Here is a 9,269-nt window from a genome sequence, read left to right as displayed (position 1 = left end):
CTTTGGCATCGGAGGTTCTTCGGCCAAAGCCCCACCCATTCATCGTGGGTGAGTAAGGCTCTTGGCCTTGACCCTAAGGTGTTAATTGTTTTGTAGGTGCAATTTTGTCCAAGAAGAAGGAGGCGGAAATTTTTATCCACAAATTGGTGCTTTCATTGAAAGTTGAAGTACACACGCTCGTAGAAGACTCTCGCATAAAAGGTTTTTCTCTATTTTTTTCTTGTCCATTTGTATATTTTTTGTACGTTCTTATTATGATAATTTTTATTTGCAAAGATTCTTTGATAAAACATCAAAGAGAAATACAAGGGCTAGAAATTTAGAAAATTCCACAAGTGAAAATTCCAATATTCAAGAAATGGGACCGTGGCGATCCACGAGGCTAAATCTGATCATAGGTGGAGTGGCACCACTGCTATAAGGCTCTACCATGGCAACCACCGCGGTGGCCACCACCCGCAACGCGGTCTATGACACCACCACCACTGCTTGAGCTGTGCCATCTAAGGCCCACGACACCAAAACCACGGCCCAAGCCATGTCACTCTAAGCCCAACGCGAGCCCTAAGCGTTGCCAAGCAGAGCCCTAGCCTCACATCCACGTGTGCCACACGTCAGGTAGCCCACTTACTTGGCCCAGCCTGCTTCCGCTGAGCAGCCTACTCTCGTCGCCTAGCCTGTTCCCGTCAAGCAGCCCAATACTGTAGCTCAGCTTGCTTTCGTGGCCCAGCCTGTTCCCACGGCCCAATCTACTCCCATGGCCTTCCAAGCAGCCTAAATCGATCTAAGATTAGTTCAACTATCCTGGCTCTAAATTTTCGGACCGACGATAGAATTAGAAGCATTTTCACCACATTTTTCTGTGGATTTGACATTTCCTAACTTAAATCTCGCGCTCGGAGTCTACCACACTTCCATTGCTCAAGGAGACGCATTCCTTCCATGCTATTCCAACCCAAATGGAGAACAACACTTGTCTCGACACATCATAGAGTTGACGAGCGCCCTCGTACAACATTCAACCTTGGTGAACCAGCTCTTATAGCATATCGAGATGCAACGTGCCCCAGACGAGATGTCCTGAAGTAGGAGAAGGGCAGACAAAGAACCTCTCTAGCAGCGTCCCGGCAAGCAACCACTTGACCAGCCACGAACTGAGTGTTCAGGCAGTGTACACTCCCGATTGGGCCCCCGAGATAGCGTATACTCCCTTCTTAGAGCGTGGAGGAGCGTGTACTCTTGACTAGGCCCACGGACGAGTGTACATTCATGGTTAAGGTCACACTCCGATAGTTAACATGAGCAACCTTCCAGGCGAAGTGTTCATTTGCGGCTAATCCCGTAAGGAGCATTATTAATCTTAATGATCAAAAGTCTGTTATGTAAACTCTCCAGCATTATCTAATCGAATCGACTTAATCGGATAATCAGGGTGGTGAGCCCTTCGCTTAATGATTTGAGCTAGGAGTTTAGCAAACGCATTGTTGCGTGTAGACAAAAGCAAACATATGACTATTGTGTCGATGCATAAACCAACACCATAAAGTATCTAAATGGTCCACAAGTTGGTTGGATAGGTCCATAAATGTCCCCTTAAATCCTCTAAAGAAACTTAGGGGGGTCGTTAATAATCTTTGTATATAAGGGTTGAGTATTCAACTTCCTTAAAGAACACGCTTTGCATGGCGGAAGTCTTACATAGGGATGTAACTTATGCCCGTGTGAAGTTTTGAGGATACGGCGCATCAAGTCACATCCAAGATGTCACAGAAGGTCATGCCAAAGCAACAAAGTGTTCTGGAACTCAGACATATGGCCGGCCACACTGTGGGCTTTTATGACGTGAATGGTTGTGATGTACAACCCACTCGTCAGACATTCCAACTTCTTATGAATATGCTTCTGGCCATATTCATATGAAGTGATACAAAGAAATTCAAAACTATTATCTTCAGTGGTTTCAATATGATATTGATTATCTCGAATATCTCTAAAACTCAACAACGTTCTTCTAGAACGTGGAGAATAAAGTGGCTCCTTAATGGTTAAAATTGTACCATTTGACAACATGATACGTACCTTTCCGTATCCTTCAATCAGGTTGGATGAGCCTAAGAGAGTTGTCAAATGAGCTTACTTGGGTATTAAATTAGTAAAATAGTGTCGTTTATGCAAGATGGTGTGCGTGGTTGCACTATCTGCCAGACAACTAACTTCCCCATTAGACATACCTAGAAATAAATTGATTGAATTGATCACATATATAAATATAAGTCCATTCATTCAATTAAGCAATTCAAGAAAATAATATCCATTCAAATAACAATCCATAATTCAAAACAAACCAAAGCCAAACAAATTATTCCAAATACTTAGAAAAATTGTTCAAAATTAAACCATAAACCTAGAAAAAATAGGGGGGGTAGGGCCGGCCACTCCTAGTGGGTTCGGCCACTAAGGGTAAACACCCTAAAAAACATGTCTAATTTATTCATCCATAGGCGCTGACGCCTCCTGAAAATCTGATATCTCCATTGATGTAGTTACATCTTCCGGATGATCCACATATGCAAAGTTAGACTCATAACGGGAATGACACTTGGCAATAACTTCAGAGGAAGCTCGACATATGCATGACCAATGATCCCTTGATCCATAGCGATAACACATGTCCAGTTCAGTAGAAGCAAGCTGAATGGGAGTTTTGCCCTTGTTCTTGAATGGGACCTTAGGGGCGAATGATGGACGTTGTTGGGTCACATTTCTTCCCTTAGGTGCGACACTCTGTTGACCTTGGGCTCATGGTGGGGCTTGCTGCCTATTGCCATGGCTATGACAATGCTTTCTTCGTTTATGGTAACTAGAATTAATCGCATGCGATTCAGGCACGGCGTTCGAGCCAGCAGGTCGAGCTTGATGATTCTTCATCAAAAGCTGGTGATGCTTTTCAGCGAGAAGTAAAACAGAGATCAAATTCGAAAACTTGGTGAATTTCTGTGCCCTATATTGTTGCTGCAAGACAAGATTGATGGCATGGAAGGTTGAATAGGTCTTCTCTAGGAAATTCGATTCGGTTAGTTCCACTTTGCAGAATTTCAACAATGAACGGATTCTACAAACTTCAGAGTTGTATTCATTCACAAACTTTAAAGTCTTGGAAATGAAGATGCTGCCAGTCGTGTCTTGCTTCAGGCAAGTATATGTCTTTCTGGTGATCGAAATAGTTGACTAAAGTAAGCCAGAGGGTGCGTGGGTCATCCTCAGCGAGATACTCAGTCTGCAGTGCATCATAGATGTGTCTTCGAATGAAGATAATTGCAATAGCCTTCTGAGATTTGTCAATAGGTTTGTTGGCGATAGGTGTCTTGATGGTGGCTTTAATACCCTTTGCAGTCAAATGGAGCTTCACGTCTTGAACCCACCTCAAATCGAGCTTGTTCAAGTTCGACATGTCCATAAAATAGAAGGAAAAACGTGATTAGTCATATGGTAAGCCATAGACATATATTGTAGAACATGCAAGTTCTATAGACATTTATTGGTTTAATTTATGCATGAAAACTACAAGTTTCATGTGGTATGTTTTGAATGAAAACTTCAGGTTTCATGTGGTATGTTTTGAATGAAAACATCAGGTTTCAAATGCACTAAATATGAAACTATGGGTTCAATTTAGTTTTATGAACAATTAATTCATAATGAGAGGTTCCTGTACTAATTGAATATAGTGGAATTGAGGTTCTTCGGGAACTCAAGTGTGAGACCTTCGTTACTACGAAAGTATGTGACGGTTCAATGTATAAAAACAAATTATTGAATCGTTAATGTCCAAAAGTGATCTTTAGGTAAATAATTTTGGATTCATTATCAGATTAATGGACTGCAGGTCACTTTTAATTGATTCAATAAATTGGGCCATGCGGGGTTGATTGTAGAAGCTAAATAATATTATTGGGTCGAAATATAGCCCTAATAAATAATTAGGCTCGGGTTGGGTGCCTTGAGTAAAAGGCAAAGCCCAAAAAGGCCACGGGAGTGGGCTACAGGCCACGGTGGGTGGGAGAAAAACCTCAGCCACAGCTGGGTTTCAGTTGGGGCTAAGGAAGATGGCACGGGGCAAGGCCCAACAAGGTTGGTAGCCTTTAGGTTTGGCGCGGGAAGCCCAGCCGTATAGACTTGCTTCGGTTTGTTGCAAGCCGTGACTCGGGGGCCAAGCAAGCTAGGCTTGCGAGCTGTGGACCAAGAAACTAGGGCTACAGGCTCATGGTTATGGAGCAACAAGCCCAACAGGGGCTGCGCATGTAGTCCAAGAGCATTAGGGTGATGCCATCCCATGGTAATACCAAAAAAATACCCAATTTTTCGAACCTAGGGTTTAGGAAACCCATATTTGCTTCTAATTTAATTTTATACATTGACTCACATATTCCACATAACAATTTAATTGTGCAATGTATGAAACAAATATATAGATATATATATATATATATATATATTGACAAATATATGAACATATACACAATATATATCGGAAGGAAAATATAAACATATAAGGATTCATGCATCATGGGGAATGTTTTCATGCTTCATGGAGATTTCAAATATCTTCTTTTATTTTAAGCGTACTTGATTAGTTGAAAAGGAATAAGCCTTTGAATTTTGTGGAAGATAGCCTCCTCCTACAATGAGTCAAATTTCTCAGCTTCTGGTAAGAGCGTGCTGATAACGTGTTGTAGGCCAATTTGATTGAACGATCTACGGTTTAGAGAGAGATAGGGGGCTGGCTATGGTTAGAGAGAAGAGAGAGTGATTTAATTGTGAGGTGTGTTTGATTCGCCTTATTGTGCCTTTATTTATAGTTGTAGGATAGGTAAAAACCTTTCCCTTTAGGAGTACAACATTTAATAGGTAATCTACTCCTAATAGGAATATAAGATACATTCCCATATCGACTAGGATTTACACAATCACATTCCTATTCTAAATATGACAGCAACATAATTTTCATTTTATATTTTACATGTTAAATAAACTATAAGATATGCTTGATCTTCGTGTTTGCAATATGTTTTAAAACTTTATAATTTATATATTATTCTATTTTTTTAATTTATGTCCAATACGAATATGTATCTTTTTTGTTAAGTTTTTAATATTTTATAATTTATATATTATTCTATTTTTCAATTTATGTCCAAGACAAATATGTAGCTTTTTTGTTAAGTTTAAGTTGATAGTTATTTATGTGTTGTATAATAAATTTGGAAATTATTAATAGCAATCCAAAATTCTTATTGTATGCTCCAAACTTTTTACATTTATAAAGAAAAATACACTTGTGATGACTGCACAATGAGATTTTGGAGTGCCAACAACATTTTTCATGAATTTAAATTACATGTAACATTGCCTAGGACTGCCTAGTCTTTTAGACGCTAGACTTACTTGACGCCTAACTAGCGCTTAGAGCCTATGGTCTTTTAAATCTTATTTCTAAGTGAGTTTTATTTCAAGAATGAGGTGAGTATAATAGATGAAATTCTATTTACTTTACAGGAGTCATTTACTTTATAAAAAATAAAAAAAAATCCCTTTTGTTGCAGTCCTATTAGATTATGAATGTGATTGTGTAAATCCTAGTGTATCTAAATATATCTTTGAATATTCCCTTTAGTAGTTAATATCCGATTAGAGTTGTAATCCTAAAAGGATAAGGAATTAACCTTCCCTACTACTATAAATAAAGGCACGATGGGTGGAATAGAACACACCTCACAATTACACATTTCTCTCTTTCTCTCTACTATTGCCGCACCCCTCTCTATGGCCTCCATAATTGTTCAGTAAATTATGCCTACAACACGTTATCATCACAATCTTGACGCTGCGCTAAAGAAAGTTTGATCTTCAATCAGGGGAGTATTACGTTTAATCATTCTTCTTATGATTAATTTATTGAATTGATCTACATGCTATTGATTCAACTTAATTTTTCTGTGTTGAATGTGATACAATGCATTGGAGATGCAATTATGGCTTTCCGAGAATGATCTTCTACAAATTCAAAGGCTTTTGTTGTTTTCTTCCAATTAGGTACGCTTAAAATAAAGGAAGATATTTGAAACGACCATGAAGCATGAAAACATTCCCCATGATGCATGAACCCCCTATATTTATATTTATCTTCTGATATATATATATATATATATTGTATATCATTTATATATTTATCAATATATATATATATATATATATATATATATATATATATATATATAGATTGACACACACACGTTTCATGCATTATGCAATTTTGCTATGTGGAATTTGTGAGTCAAAGCATTGAAATAAATTAGAAGCAATTGAAAGGAAACACCTTTGAGTAGTACACGGACCTAGAGCCTGAGTCCATCAACAGTTGGGAGCAATTGGAAAGGGAATTCCTCAATCGCATCTATAGCATTCGCCACACTGTAAGCATGCTAGAGCTGATGAGCACGAAATAATGGAGGGAAGAGCCAGTCGTGGACTACATCAACCGATGGCGTAATCTAAGCCTCGACTGCAAGGACAGGCTCTCGGAGATCTCTTTAATCGAGATGTGCGTCCAAGGCATGCAATAGGGGTTACACTATATCCTTTAAGGCATCAAACCACGGACCTTTGAAGAGTTAGCCACCTGCGCCCGCGACATGGAGCTAAGCATTGCTCACCATGGGAAAAAAAACCAATCACCAACTTCAAGAAGGACAAGGTGTTTGCTCCGAAGGGGGACAATCATGGGAAGAAGCCCGCTAAGGAAGCTTTTACCATCAACACCACCCCTATCAAGACCTTATCCGCACCTGTCAAAATCTCTTCCAAGAACAAAGCGAAAGAGATACAGAGAGATAAACCTTCTTGCACCCAAGATAAGTACAAAAATACCTTGAGGGAATTGGAGCAAAAGACATACCATTTTCCTAACTCTGACATGGCTGCAATGTTAGACGACTTACTTGAAAAGAAGGTGATCGAGCTACCTGAATGCAAGTGTCCCGAAGAGATGAATCGCGTAAACGATCCTAGGTACTGCAAGTACCATCGTATCGTGAGCCATCTTGTTGGCAGTGCTTCATCCTCAAAGAACTCATCATGAAGCTAGCACAATAAGGGCAAATTGAGCTCGACCTTGAAGACACGGCCACAACACATACTACCACAATTGCATTTGGATCCTTTGATCCCGTGGTTCTCCAAGTGACACCTGACCTTTCCCGCCAATGCTTAAGCTACACGACACCTTCCGCACCATCATCATTGGGGGCAAGCGAACAAGATGCACCTACCGACGATGAAGAAGGGTGGACATTGGTGACCTATAAAAAGATGAGGAAGCCAAGACCACAAGCCACAAGGTCAAAGGGGGAGGAAGGGAGAAAGCACCACCACCGTAACAATAGGAAGCCTAAAAGAAATATAAAAGCTACTAAACCAACATATGTTAGGGAACCTATGGAGCAAGAACCATGCATTCCCATCTCCTTACACGAGTACTTCCCGGAGGACTTATTCCATTAGTGCATTACCGCTACATGTCACATGGTCGAAGTGGAAATAGAAGAACCTTCAAAAGGCAAAACCACCGCCATCGAGGAAGAAAAGACCCTTGCACCCAAAGAAGCTCTGCTAACGCACTTTAGCATTGAGAAAGCGCTACGATTACCAAAAAAGATGCGAATAGCACTAGCAGCGGTCTTGGCAAGTCCTGACAACCATGAAGTAGAAGAAAGCAAGAACGAAGACTTGAAGCTTCGGCCACATAAATGTGCCATATGTTGTGCCACCCAGGATGTAATCAACTTCATGGACAAAGACTTACTATGGGGATCAAAGCCTCATAACCTTCCCCTCTTCATCTCGGGGTACGTAAAGGAACAGAAAGTCAACCGCAAGCTTATGGATGGTGAATCTGCCATAAACATCATGCCAAAGTTAACAATGACCACAATCAGCATCAAGGTGAATGAGCTATCCCTAAGCCACCTACTAATCCAAGTTTTAACCAAGGAGGACAAAGAGCGATGGGCATGATCCGAATGGAGATGATCAGTGGTGAACTCAAGTCAAGCACTATATTCCACGTGATTGTTGCAAGAACTTCCTACAGCTTCCTCTTAGGAAAGCCTTGGATACACGCAAATGGAGTAGTACCATCTACCCTTCACCAATGCTTAAAATTTTACTGCGAAGGAGTGAAGGTGATCCAAGGCGACACCAAGCCATTCACCGAAGCCGAATCACACTTCGCAGATGCCAAGTTCTACATGGAGGAAGACATAGTGCTCGAAGCTCTTCTAAATAAGATCAAATCCACGGGCAAAGTAATACCTAAAAAGCAGGAATGGCAAGTAGCGCCCAAGAAGCAAGAAGGAGAAGCTGTGCTATCTTCAAGCAAAAACGATGATGAGCCTGCTAAACCTGCAACAACCAAAGGGAGTAGGACATCCTTAAAAGGATCAAACAAGCCCGTCTTCTGATACATCCCGACGTCGAGAAGAAAGAATGGTCAATCCCCATTCGAAATTGGAGCAAGCAAAGCCGAGACACATTGGCACAAAGGTGATGTAAAATTGCTCAAAACAAATTCAGTTTTGCCTCTGACACAGCTAAGCGATGCTAAGTTTGCAAGACCACCACAAGGCTTCATAAAAACTCTGCCAAATGGGGTAAAACCAAGCTTTCTTCCAACTAAGAGAACCGAAGAAGGTTTTGATCCAAATGCCTACAAGCTCATGTCAAATGCCGGGTACGACTTCGCTTCCTTTTCGAATCCTAGAAAGATGGTTTTAAACGTCATCAGTGACAAAGAAAGTGACCTCACCGAGACTCAAAAGAAATTGAAAGAGCATGGTTACGGAATTGACAACAACAAAGCTGGACTTAGCTTCACACCAAATACACCCGTGAAGATTTCAAGCAAAGCGAAAAATGTTAGTGCTGAACATATCAACGTGAACATTGAACAAAATCAAAAAGAGCCTAAACCTCCCATTCAAGTGTCAGTCTTCGATAGGCTGAATCATTCAAAACCCAGAATTTCGACACTTGATCGCATTGGTGGGCAAGACGAACTTCTATGTTCAAATGGCTTAACACGCCAACACCCCAAAGCTCTGTTTTTGAAAAGTTGTCAAAACCTAAGAAGCAAAGCAGCAAGACCAGCTCTCCTCCGCCACGATCGGCTTTGGAAAAACTTGAAGAAACCAAGAAGCCTTCTAGAAAGAGGA

Source organism: Pyrus communis, chromosome 15 (genome assembly GCF_041283825.1).
Source record: "Pyrus communis isolate YQ-2024b chromosome 15, ASM4128382v1, whole genome shotgun sequence".
NCBI classification, from domain to species: domain Eukaryota; kingdom Viridiplantae; phylum Streptophyta; class Magnoliopsida; order Rosales; family Rosaceae; genus Pyrus; species Pyrus communis.
Note: the sequence above shows the minus strand (reverse complement) of the source record.